The sequence below is a fragment of the Lissotriton helveticus genome, chromosome 5_1, assembly GCF_964261635.1.
Source record: "Lissotriton helveticus chromosome 5_1, aLisHel1.1, whole genome shotgun sequence".
Classification (NCBI taxonomy): Eukaryota; Metazoa; Chordata; class Amphibia; order Caudata; family Salamandridae; genus Lissotriton; species Lissotriton helveticus.
In genome coordinates, this window is record NC_136065.1 from 487969427 (window position 1) to 487983710 (window position 14284).

The following is a 14284-nucleotide window of genomic DNA, read 5'->3' on the forward strand; positions in this document are numbered from 1 at the left end:
ATATATATATATATATATATTACCTACTGGCGGTCGCCAGTAGGTATATATAGTTAGGATTTTTTCCCTATGGGATTTTTGAAAATTCTATGTCTAATAACTTTGGCGTTTGTGGACGGAATTGGCTGAAATTTTCTGGAAAATGGGACATTTTGTTTCTGAGCAGCCCCTGGAAGTTTGGGGGGGGTTCGTCAAGGGGGGGCCGAGAAAAAAGGGGGGTCCCAAAACGTGTTTTTAACATTGAGTTTTCCATAGGGCGGTTGGCCTCACTTTTAGCCCGAACGGCTGAATGGATTTCCACAAAACTTGGCAAAATTGTAGGGACTGGTAGCCCGATGTGCCTTTTCTAGGTCTCAATATATGTGCTTCAGTGGATTTTGAGAAATTAACGTTCAAAAAAAGATATATATCTGTAACAGCGGACCGGGCAGCGCTCCAGTTCGCGGACTTTACGCGTAACGGAACTTCGCGTAGCGAAGCTGATTGGCTCTCCAGTGTCTGTCAACATTCTAAACAGTCCGGAGCGGCCGCCATCTTGTCTCTCGGTAGGATTGAGAGACAAGAGGAGGCCAAAACAAAGGGGGAAATGACCATAAGGGGGCATAGTAGATCCTCCCTGACCCCCTAGGTTTAATGTGGAGGCTTTAAAATGGCCCCGCGGGGCAAAAAAAATAAAAAATGTTTTTTTTTTTTGCGTGGGTAGCGCCCGGTTCGCGAACCGGGAAGCGTTCTGGGCAGCGTACTATAAGGAAAAAAGAATGATAGACTTTTCAAATACTGTATGTTAATTGATTGTTGGTTTTGTTGATTATTTTTAAATTTTTTTTATTTTTTAAGCAATTATTTATTATTGTGATTGTGTTTGAAAATTTTATAACATTTCTAACATTTAACTAGTTTACGAATTACATATAAAAATGATTAAAGACTCAAACAATTTTTTAATATTACATACAATTTTATTTTTCGGATTGTTTTTCAAAATTTAATAGAACGTCTAGCATTTGACTGTCCGATATGTCCTCTTGTTGAGTGAACATAAGTTCCCACATTTGACCGTCATCATAATGAAGTAAATGATCCACAGATTCTACACATTGAACTAATTCATGGTCCCGTGATTCATCCATGAAATCTGAGTCATCATTGTCCTCAATATCTTTTTCTGTGTTGTTCTCCAGAACAATTTCGAAGGAAACATTCTGCTCACCTTCCATTTTATTGCTGTAATTTGCATAAAAAATAAATATATCAGTAGAGATAGGGCACTGTTGGGTTTAAGTTCAGACAGGTACTTGTGAGTTTATAACAGAGAAGTAATCTATGGGCACTGTATGGTTTCAGGCGTGAAGTAGTACTATTAAAAAGTGCCTGTGAAGAAGCCTAAGTAAATTCATAATTATACCACAGAAACCTAAATCAATCCATAATTATAATAAAGAAGCCTTTCTCAATGTCTAACTCTTACAGAGGGATAGTATATAACTATCTGAAAATGTTTTCAAATTTATAAAATAATATCTCACCTTCTAAAAAGAAGTTTAAGTTGTGAGTGAAAATGATCTTGCAATGTAGTTCAGGAAGTAGTAGTCAAAATGGCTGTGTTTCTCTCTCTTCCTTTATATATATTCAGGTACATAGCCAATCAAATGTCAGGTAAAAAAAGTAGAAAATGAAAGTAACATTTTAATTGGTTGTCAATTCCAACACTTCAGATGTGTTTTATGAAGTAATTTACCTCAGGGTATTTAGAGAGGTCTACAGGCTAAATGGTTAAATGGAATTTCAATCAAATTTGTGAAAATGGTAGGCATTGGTATGTAGTATGAGGTAATCTATATTTGGTGAAATTGTCTCCAGTCGCTTTTCTGTAAACTACTTTTCAACCTTTTTTGATGGTGCGCTTCCCAGGGAGCGACCCGGTACGCGAACTGGCGAGCGCCCCGGTTCGCGAACCTTAAGCGTTACGGGAGTCCACCATTTTGTGTTTCGGTCGAATTAAGATAAAAGATGGAGGGCAAATAATGTTCAGAATGGGTAGAAGGGGGCACGGTAGACTTATCTTGACCCCCTAGGTTTTCTGAGGGTGGCTGAGGAGGCCCATATGTGAGAAAAAAACATTTTTTTTAAAATTTAGCGAGGTTAGCTCCCGGTTCGCGTACCGGGTAGCGCCCCAGGGAGCGTACTTTGTTGAAAATTAGTGAAAAATGTTAGAGTAAAATAATAATTGTGAGTGATCAGATGTAGGGTAGCTCTGAGAAGAGCTTTTGGGTTTATGGTACATTTAGGTACTTATAAGTAGGTACCAATGCACAGTCTTAAATTCAGAATGGAAATTCTGTTGCCCTCATCTGAGAAGTGAACTCCATCTCCTCTGTAGATATCTTGCATGTAGTAACGCAAGTTATTGTTGTACAGGGAGCCCATTCCATGGTCTCTCATGTAAGCTGAAACAGATTTGTTTACATGCTTCCTCGACTTCTCAATTTGTGGACAAAATTGGTTTGACCACCTCAATTTCTGTCTTTGGCATATATTTGAATATACCAAGGCAGTCTGAGGAAAAAGTGCCATCAATTGCTCAAAGGTGTCCTTTAAAAGCATTTCCAGACCTACCCCAGTCAAAGTGCCCAAATCATTACCTCCACAGTGCACAATTAACAGGTCAGGTTTTGGCAAATGCATAAAGGTTTTCACCAATGGTATCAATTGGTGACATTTTAATCCTCTGTGGCCAAACCACTTAATTTCCACATCTTGTAAATTGAGGTTAGGTAAATTCCTGTTTTCAGCATACCTCTGAGCCCAATAGATGTAACTATGTCCAACAATCCAGACAGAAAACATGGTGAGAGAAGGTTCTCCTGCAGTCAGATGAAGTGTGGCAATGAAATGGCAGTTGAAAAAATAAGAGTTTAAAATGAAAAAAACTGTGGAGTTTCTGTGTTAATGAAGCAGTAACAGTGATTGGTGGATTTTGATTGCTGAAAACAGAAAGTTAGGGTGCATGGATGAGTTGTTTGAAAGATGTATTTTGAGTGGTCAAGAAAAAATCATTAAATGAAAGAATGCACTGGATATGAGGTGCACTGAGAGTTCAGAGTTCAATTGCAACATTGTTGTGTGAACTTGCAAACACCAGAGGTCTTCCAAGACGTGGTTGCCATGCAGAAAAGGCATGAAATGGCAGAGGGGGGAAGGGTTTTCATTTGAAAAAGTGAGGGAAGAGTTTTGATTGGGTGACATGAGAGATATGTGTGAAGAATTACAGCATTTCTGTGCTTTTGATAGCTGCAGACTCTGGAGTGCATACCTTTTGCTCTGCTGAAGACAAATTGGTGTGTTTCTGAGACTGTTTTGAAACTCAAAGTATTTGCTAAGGTGAGAAAATATTTCTTTAATTTAGATAGAGAATAGTGTGCTTTAAGGAGAAAATTATGAAGAAAGTTGTGTTCTTCAAATGTTGCTTTGTCTCAAGTGTTTTACAAATAGATTTTGTTTCTTTGAGAAAATGTAATTGGAGAAAATGTGAAGTATTAGTACTGACAGGGTGTTATTGTGCATAGGAGCTGTGGAGTCTTTTCAAATTATGACTTGAAAATCGTTTTTGAGGAAAATGAATGGTTATAATATTTATGACAAGGACATAATGGTGTATGCTTCATTATAAGGCAATTGAGTGTCTCTGATGTTATTTTTCCCATTTTAATGTAAGACCTTTCTCTGTGGAGCAAATTGCTTGTAAATATGCTCCCATCTGTGCATGGCAAATTTAGATTTTGAATGTTTGCGTTACATAGCCATGTTAAAAGTGACACAAACATGCTGCAAAGGCAATCAAAAAACGCTTTTATGTGTCTTAAGGACATTTTAAGTCATTTCTCCATGTGCAGTGTTTTGAAATTATGATTTGAAAATCGTTTTTGGGGAAAAGGAATGGTTTTTAAATTTATGACAAGGACATAATGGTGTATGCTACTTTATAAAGCATTTCAGTGTCTCTGATGTCATTTTTCCCATATTACATTAAAAGACCTTTCTCCGTGGGGCACATTCCTTGTAAATATGCTCCCACCTGTGCATGGCAAATTTAGATTTTGAATGTTTGTGTTACATAGCCATGTTAAAAGTGACCCAACCATGCTGGAAAGGCAATCAAAAAACGCTTTCATGTGTCTTAAGGACATTTTAAGTCATTTCCCCATGTGCAGTGTTTTCAAATTATGATTTGAAAATCGTTTTTGGGGAAAAGGAATGGTTTGTAAATTTATGACAAGGATATAATGGTGTATGCTTCTTTATAAGGCATTTCAGTGTCTCTGATGTCATTTTTCCCATATTACATTAAAAGACCTTTCCCCGTGGGGCACATTCCTTGTAAATATGGTCCCACCTGTGCATGGTAAATTTAGATTTTGACTGTTTGAGTTACATAGCCATGTTAAAAGTGACCCAAAAACTTGCAAAGGCTTTAAAAAAACACTTTCATGTGTCTTAAGGACATTTTAAGTCATTTCCCCGTGGGCAGTGTTTTCAAATTATGACTTGAAAATCGTTTTTGAGGTAAAGGAATGTTGTTAAAATTTATGTGCGCCATATGCCCCCAAATTTCTTTTTCAGGGGTGCAGCAGGGTGTTCTTGAGACACCCCTGCACCTTTGGAAAAATTCCTAATTTGCGATGAGCTAATTGCTAATTGCAAATTGCACCTTCATTCCTATGGGCCTCCTGGCCCATGGAAATGAATGGGTAATTTGCAATTAGCAATTTGCTCATCGCAAATTAGGAATGGTAAAGAATCGCTATTTATTCCTTAAAATTCGCTATTTAGGAAATGCAAAATAGTTTGATGATACATATGGCGGTTCATCTGTAACAAGATAAGAAGCTTAGGGATACATTTATGATGACTGGCGCAATGAAGTGGACATCACTTACTTCATTGGTAGAGCTTTACATGTATTATCTCCTCTGTATTCTTCATCAAGCGTAACTTTCATCTGCAATCCTGAGTAGGCCTCACCTTAAACAAACCTCTGGATAGGGCACACCTTATCGTCATCCTGAATTCATCATTTAAAATGCTAGGGACAGATTTATGATAGGTGTATGCCTCTTTTGCGCCACTGTGCGTCACTTTTGTGATGCAGCGGCGGTGCAAAAGATTTGCTATGAGGCGACAAAATTACAAATTGATGCATTTAGGCAGATGTGTCATGGTGTAAAAAACACCGTGCCACATGAAACTGATGCAGCAGTGATGCAAAAGATGCACTATGTTGCAAGACAGGCCTCACTTGGGGCCATATGTATGAAGCTAATTAGCATTTGCAAAGGCCGAAGTTCTGTGAATTTCGGCCTTTGCGAATGCTAATTAGACAAATGGTATGTATCAAACAAGTTTGATGCAAAATAAGGAATAGCAAAATTTGCTATTCTTTATTTTGCGATTGCACTGAAGGATTTGCAAATTTTGTGATTTCTTAAATGCAATGTATCAAACACAAAATATGCAAAAAATGCCTTTAAGGATTTGCAAATTACCACCAACTTCTAGTTGGTGGTAATTTGCGAATTCTTTTCAAAAAGCTTTTTTTCCAAAAAACAAAAGGTGCCATATGACGCCCATACATGCCCTTAGGGCATGTATGTGCACCATATGCCCCCAAATTTCTTTTTCAGGGGCTGCAGCAGGGTGTTCTTGAGACACCCCTGCACCCTTGGAAAAATTCCTAATTTGCGATGAGCTAATTGCTAATCGCAAATTGCACCTTCATTCCTATGGGCCTCCTGGCCCATGGAAATGAATGGGTAATTTGCAATTAGCAATTTGCTCATTGCAAATTAGGAATGGTAAAGAATCGCTATTTATTCCTTAAAATTCGCTATTTAGGAAATGCAAAATAGTTTGATGATACATATGGCGGTTCATCTGTAACAAGATAAGAAGCTTAGGGATACATTTATGATGACTGGCGCAATAAAGTGGACATTACTTACTTCATTGGTAGGCCTTTACATGTATTATCTCCTCTGTATTCTTCATCAAGCGTAACTTTAATCTGCAATCCTGAGTAGGCCTCACCTTAAACAAACCTCTGGATAGGCCACACCTTATCGTCATCCTGAATTAATCATTTAAAATGCTAGGGACAGATTTATGATAGGTGTATGCCTCTTTTGCGCCACTGTGCGTCACTTTTCTGATGCAGCGGCGGTGCAAAAGATTTGCTATGAGGCGACAAAATTACAAATTGATGCATTTAGGCAGATGTGTCATGGTGTAAAAAAAATGTGCCACATGAAACCGATGCAGCAGTGATGCAAAAGATGCACCATGTTGCAAGACAGGCCTCACTTGGGGCCATATGTATCAAGCTAATTAGCATTCGCAAAGGTCAAAATTCTGCGAATTTCGGCCTTTGTGAATGCTAATTAGACAAATGGTATGTATCAAACAAGTTTGATGCAAAATAAGGAATAGCAAAAATTGCTATTCCTTATTTTGCGATTGTACTGAAGGATTTGCAAATTTTGCGATTCCTTAAATGCAATGTATCAAACAAAAAATATGCAAAAATGCCATTAAGGATTTGCAAATTACCACCAACTTCTAGTTGGTGGTAATTTGCAAATTCTTTTCAAAAAGCTTTTTTTCCAAAAAACAAAAGGTGCCATATGACGCCCATACATGCCCTTAGGGCATGTATGTGCACCATATGCCCCCAAATTTCTTTTTCAGTGGCTGCAGCAGGGTGTTCTTGAGACACCCCTGCACCCTTGGAAAAATTCCTAATTTGCGATGAGCTAATTGCTAATCGCAAATTGCACCTTCATTCCTATGGGCCTCCTGGCCCATGGAAATGAATGGGTAATTTGCAATTAGCAATTTGCTCATTGCAAATTAGGAATGGTAAAGAATCGCTATTTATTCCTTAAAATTCGCTATTTAGGAAATGCAAAATAGTTTGATGATACATATGGCGGTTCATCTGTAACAAGATAAGAAGCTTAGGGATACATTTATGATGACTGGCGCAATAAAGTGGACATTACTTACTTCATTGGTAGGCCTTTACATGTATTATCTCCTCTGTATTCTTCATCAAGCGTAACTTTAATCTGCAATCCTGAGTAGGCCTCACCTTAAACAAACCTCTGGATAGGCCACACCTTATCGTCATCCTGAATTAATCATTTAAAATGCTAGGGACAGATTTATGATAGGTGTATGCCTCTTTTGCGCCACTGTGCGTCATTTTTCTGATGCAGCGGCGGTGCAAAAGATTTGCTATGAGGCGACAAAATTACAAATTGATGCATTTAGGCAGATGTGTCATGGTGTAAAAAAAACGTGCCACATGAAACCGATGCAGCAGTGATGCAAAAGATGCACCATGTTGCAAGACAGGCCTCACTTGGGGCCATATGTATCAAGCTAATTAGCATTCGCAAAGGTCAAAATTCTGTGAATTTCGGCCTTTGCGAATGCTAATTAGACAAATGGTATGTATCAAACAAGTTTGATGCAAAATAAGGAATAGCAAAAATTGCTATTCCTTATTTTGCGATTGTACTGAAGGATTTGCAAATTTTGCGATTCCTTAAATGCAATGTATCAAACAAAAAATATGCAAAAATGCCATTAAGGATTTGCAAATTACCACCAACTTCTAGTTGGTGGTAATTTGCGAATTCTTTTCAAAAAGCTTTTTTTCCAAAAAACAAAAGGTGCCATATGACGCCCATACATGCCCTTAGGGCATGTATGTGCGCCATATGCCCCCAAATTTCTTTTTCAGGGGTGCAGCAGGGTGTTCTTGAGACACCCCTGCACCTTTGGAAAAATTCCTAATTTGCGATGAGCTAATTGCTAATCGCAAATTGCACCTTCATTCCTATGGGCCTCCTGGCCCATGGAAATGAATGGGTAATTTGCAATTAGCAATTTGCTCATCGCAAATTAGGAATGGTAAAGAATTGCTATTTATCCCTTAAAATTCGCTATTTAGGAAATGCAAAATAGTTTGATGGTACATATGGCGGTTCATCTCTAACAAGATAAGAAGCTTAGGGATAGATTTATGATGACTGGCGCATCACCAGGGATGTGCCAGTCATCCTGCGCTGCTGTTCCGCCACCCATGGTGTGCTGCATTTACAATGCGGCGCAGCATGGGGCAAAAATGGCACAGATGCGTGACGCATCTGTGCCGTAAAGGTGGCGCATTGCTGGAGTTGTATCGCAAGTGTGATTCAGCTCCAGAAAGGCTCAGGGGTGCCCCATCTCCACAATGTTGCGTCAAGACCTATGCCTGCTTCAAGCAGGCGCAGGGTTTTGACGTAGCTTTCTCCTATCTGATTGTAAATGCGGCACACCATGAGTGGCAGAGCAGCGGTGCACGTTAACTGGTGCATGCCTGGGGATGTGCCATTTAACATAAATCTGCCCCTTTACATTTAAGTATGTGCAGGGGACACAGAGTCGGTGAGGCTTATCCAAGGTTAAGAAGAGATGAGTCCTGTTCACTGAAAAATTAGACATTGGCTTCACCTGCTCAGCATCGTTGGACATGGCTATATAATAGCTGCAAAATGTTACTCTTGTTAAACAATTTTACTATTATAATCTCTGAGATTTGTCTCTTACTCTGCAACATCTCATTGTTGTTATCTTTCTTTAAAGATAAAGACAACATCAACATGAGCGACAATCAGCAATCAGTTGATTTTGACCTCATCATTGAACTCGTAATTGAAACATCAGTGGATGTTGATCCCTTGGATGATTTAAATCCTGAGGATGAAGAAGAACGTGATGAGGATGCAGATTTGTCCGAATTATATGACATAGGATGGGAAGCTGACGTGCTTGAGCCTATGGAACTATAAACATTTATTTTAAAAATTTATAATAAATAAAAAGTAAAAATGTAAACCGTTTAATTTAAAAATAAAGACACCTTCAAAAACAGGTTATGTGTAGTGTCTTCAATAAAATATTAAAATATGCTCATAAAATTAGATCAGATTCACATATAAAATAGCACGGGTAACATGAATATAAATTCCATTTCTTTTCTGCTATTTCTGTATTCTAAATTTGCCAAGCACTAAAAAATCTTCTATGTAAAAATGTCAAGTAGTGTTTTAAGTTTTTGATTACTGTTATTGATTTACTGTTGGGTAATAGTGGTTAATAACATTTTTTATTATATTTTACCACAGATTCAACTGCTGATCATTTCAAGATTTCAGTATGCCAACCAAAGAAAGAGTGAGAAAGGCTGCAAAACGTCAAAGACAGCAGGTTAATGAAAAAAAGCAGCAGTCCTCTAACAAAAAGATTTGTCAAGTCACCAAGAAAGCACCGGGTAAGAGTACAAAAACATTCATAAGAAATATTTGTAGTAAAAAAATATATTACTACAGAAAATGTTTCAGTCCAGAAAAAGAGAAGCAATTCAAACGGAAAGGAAAGGCCAATGAAAAATGTTACTGCTAGAGCAAGAGATAACTCTGTGCATGATAGTAGAAAGAAACAACAGTTTAGGGACATTCGTAAACGAATGTTCCGCAACAGGATAATTGGCAATTTGTTAAAAAATATTAAGAAAGGTCAACAGAAAGTGGTTTTTTATAAGAGAAAAAAAAAAGTTGAGAAAGTTATTGATCAGGCATTTGAAATTAAACGTAAGTTATTTATTTTGATAATCAATAGAATTAGGAAGCTAAACAAGGCAATTTATGATTTCAAAAGAAATAGTAGATGGAAGAGAATAGTTAATCGTAGTAATTTTTGTGAAGTTTTTTCTGGAGAATGGATGCATAGTTCAAGCTGTGAGGCATTTTTTAATGAGGAGAGTTATTTCCAGGATAATGATTTGGTGCATGCAGTTGACACCAGTGGTCGAGCTTATGAAGTGAAAGATGGTTGTCCAGTTGAAAAAGAAAAACTTGTGACAACAGAGGCAGAAGAGGTGTTAGGTAATGAGGTTTTAGGAAGACGTGCTAAGGGTCCTGTGTACACCTGGAAGTGTAGTAGTATTTGCAGTGTGCGACAGGATTCCATCAATTTGCTTTGTGATTTTGTACGGTCATTTAATAAGAAAAGTTTGAAGCAGAAAATGAGGTTGTTGCAAGAATTAGATCCTTGCAGAGTGAGAGAAGTGACAGGTTTGCATGGTCATTCACTGGCTTGTCTTTCCAGGAGAGTATGCCAGAGTGTTTTTCATCATTTCAGGATGCTAGCAGTGCATCATAATAAAGTGAGGAAATTAGTTAGAATGTTGTATTATGCTAAGAGTCCAGCAATTATGCTTAAACAATTATGCGCTGCTCTTTTGCATGGTTCTGAAATAGATGTGAAGAATATATGTGAAGAAATTGAGTTTTGTTACTTTGGAAGTAAAGAGGAGAATGTTGAAATTGACCAAGAAGAAGCGGGTAATGTGGAAGATAGTGTACAGGTTTCCAGTACAGATAATTTCCAGAGGGAAATTGCGACGTTTCAGGTCAAATCAAGTGAGAGGCCAAATTTCACTTGTGTGTGTTGTCGACGCACTTATTATAAGAATCAGACTAAGTTAGTGGATTTATATGCAAAAAGTGAAAGGGAAAATAATAGTGAATGGAAGGATTTCGCAACATACTTGATGGCAGAAAATTGTTTTGATTTGGGATTGGATCAACGTGTGTGTACTTATTGTTGTTGCAAATTAAATCAAAACCAGATGCCTGCTAGAGCAGTTCATAATAATCTGGAATTGGTTGAGATTCCTTCTGAATTGAAGGATTTAAATACTTATGAATCTATTTTGATTCAAAGTATCCATCCCTTTCAGGCTATTGTAAGAATGGAGCCAAAGACAGGGAAATTGCCTCCATCAGATTTACAGAGAGGATTAAAGGGAAGAGTTGTTTATTTGCCTCTAGATTTGAAGAAAAACATTAACACAATTGGAGTAGAAAAAGTGGAAGAGGAACCTCTGGTTATCTTAGTTAATGGGGTTCCGACAAAGAATAAGAAAATATGGCAAGATTTAGTGGATGTTAGGAAAGTTAAAAAGGCAACATTGTATTTGAAAAAAAAAAAAAATACTATAAGAATGTATATGTTGCAGAAGAGGAAGTAAGTGAGGAAGAGGATAGCGATTTGTGTGCTGGTCAAATTGAGAAAGTAGAACCCTCTACTAGTGAAGAAATATATGAACATTATAGTGTTCATCCTTTGCATTCCAAGGAAGTCATGGGGAATGCTATTGAGTTGTTTCAAATGAAACAAGCCAAAGGGAGTCCCATTAGTGTTTGGGAGGAAAGTTTGGAAGCTCGGTGTTTCCCACAGCTTTTTCCAACAGGTCAGGGAGGAAGATATGATGAGCGACCTCATCAAATTCCTGCTTCTGAATACCGGACTTTGCGATTGTATGCAGGAGATGCTAGGTTTCGACAATGCATTCCTTATTTGTTTCATCTCCTGTTTGAAAGCGATCTGTCTGGACTGTCATATGCAGTGAACCACATCTTGAAAAGTGGTATACACATGCAAAACATCTCGGCAAGTGACTTTATGGATAAAGTCAATGTCCAAGACAGTATTTTGGATTCTCACCTGATTAATCTCATGGAGTGTCAGCGTGGTACTGATGAGTACTGGTACCGTCGTCATGGTGATTTAAAATGTATGCTGAGGAACTTAGGAACTCCCACATGGTTCCTCACTCTGAGCTGTGCCGAATATGGCTGGGAAGACTTACTTAAATTTCTACGAGAGGCAAATGCTAACGTAGAAAACATCGAATTCAAGACACCCGGAGAACTGTGCTCTTTGGATCCAGTCAATGTATGTAGGTACTTCAATCATAGATTTGAAGCTATGATGTCTTTCATCATGAATAAGAAGAATCCACCTCTTGGAGAGGTGTTGGATTTCTTCTGGAGAAAGGAGTACCAAGCAAGAGGTGCTCCTCATATACATATGTTGCTGTGGATCAAGGATGCACCTAAATTTGGAACGGATCCAGAAGACTCAGTGATGAGTTTTATACAACAGTATTCTACGTGTGCTGTTCCAAACGCAAAGGAGAAGAAAAGCCTAAGAGAAAAAGTTCTGCGTTTCCAAAGCCATCGATGTGGAAAGTACTGTCGTCGTAAATTCCGTTTCGGCTTTCCACGACCGGTGATTTCTAAAGGAAGAGTAAACAGTTTGATGTCTTCGCTGCGACATAATGTGATGAAGAAATCACCTAAAAACACATACAATTTGAAGAGGAACGAAGAGTCCAAGTACATCAACGACTACAACCCGGTGATTTTGTCCATGTGGAATGCTAACATGGATATACAGTTTGTGGCTGATAACTGTATGGCTGTGGCTCAGTATGTGACGTCTTACATCACCAAAAAAGAGAAGACAGAATTGAAGGATATGTGGGAGGACATTTCCCATGAAAAGAGCCTCAGCAAGAAGTTGTACAGTTTCAGTCTGAAGATGTTGTCGCATCGAGAAATTGGAGCGTACGAATGTTCTGACCGGTTGTCTTCAGCAAGTCTCTATGCCAAGTCCAGGAGTATCGTTTGGGCGAGTCTTGGTCTTGCTGCAACGCGTAATCGAGTTCTCAAACCTGTGCGGGAAATTGAGTATTTGGCGGAAAAGGAGTCAAACAGTACCGACATTTTGAAGACCAACATGTTGGATACATATTATCCAAATCGAAGCATTCACCTCGAGAATGTTTGTCTGTATGAGGTTCTTCAAAATTACATATTCAAGAGGAACATCAAAGAAGATACTGAGAAAGGAGTGTATGCTGTAATAGGAAGTGAGGGATGTCTGGTCAAGCAAAGAAAATGCCACTTGGTAAACCATCGAAAATTGAGTGGCGAATCTCCTGAAAAAAAGGAGTTTTTCTATTTAGCACTTTTGCAACTTTTCAAGCCTTGGCGTGCAGAAGAGGAACTGCTTGGAGATTTTCTCTGTTACGAAGACTCTTTCAATGCCGCCAAGGAGACCATAGAATGTCCTGCTTTTCCCAAATATGTAGAAATGTTGAATGCGGAAATTGAGCAGGAAGCAATGATTGCAGCCGAGATTGCCAGAGACAGTTCTCAGGACAGTCAGAGTTCTGCTTCATTGAGTCAGGATCCACTAGGAGGACCTGTTATCGAAAATGAAGCTGCCACTGCTATGAATGAAGTGGAAAGAGCCATGGCACATGCTCAGGAGGATGCGGTTAACTTAGAAGAGTTGGAAAGACAACTCAACGTTGAGCAGAGGAAAATATATGACGAAGTTACCATGCAAATTGATCATGGATTAAGTCATGACAAGAAAGAGTGCTCATGTACGTCGTTGAAGCCTGTCCGACTGTACGTGAGTGTAGAAGCGGGAACTGGAAAAAGTTTTCTTATTAAAGCAATTTCATGTTATTTGCAGGAAAGGACAGAGTCATCGCTGTCTTGTGTTGTCACCGCTCCAACTGGACTGGCAGCACATAACATTAAAGGGATTACTTTACATCGTTTACTGATGCTGCCAGTGGAGCATGACAACAAATTACAATATCACAAGCTATCTGGAGATGCTTGTTGTGAAGTTTCAAGAATCTTGAGGAAAATGAAACTTCTTATCATTGACGAAGTAAGCATGGTTTCCAATGTCATGCTTGCCTTTGTGCATTTGAGAATGCAAGAAGTTCTCAAAACAGAGTATGATGTGTTATTGATGTGTTATTTGGTGGCAAACACATCATTGTTTTCGGAGATCTTCTGCAGCTGACACCAGTGAAAGGGCAACCTGTGTTCAAAATGCTCACGCATGAAGATACCAGGAAGTGCCTAGGCAGCATTGGCAACGTCAATATATGGTTAAACTTCAATTATGCTGAACTGCATGAAAATATGCGTCAGGCGAAGGATGAAGTTTACAAGACTATTCTACAAGATGTTAGAATTGGAAAAGTGACCGAGCATGGGAAAGAAGCTTTACATGCACGATTACTGTCAAATTTATATCCAGAACAAGATGTTGTGCTTGAGAATATTTTTCAGAAAATTACTGAGAAGAAATCTGGAATATGTTTGATGCCAACTCTTGCAGAATGTGCCAAATTCAACAACAAAATGTTGCATTTAGAAAAGCAAGAGATTGTGAAACTGGAAGCTATTGATAGAGTAGAGCATATGGGATCAACAATTATTTTGTCTGAGAATCTGAAAACAAAATTGGACTCATTAGAGAAGAGTATATCTAAAACTGCAGGTTTTGAAAAGACTCTGAATGTGTG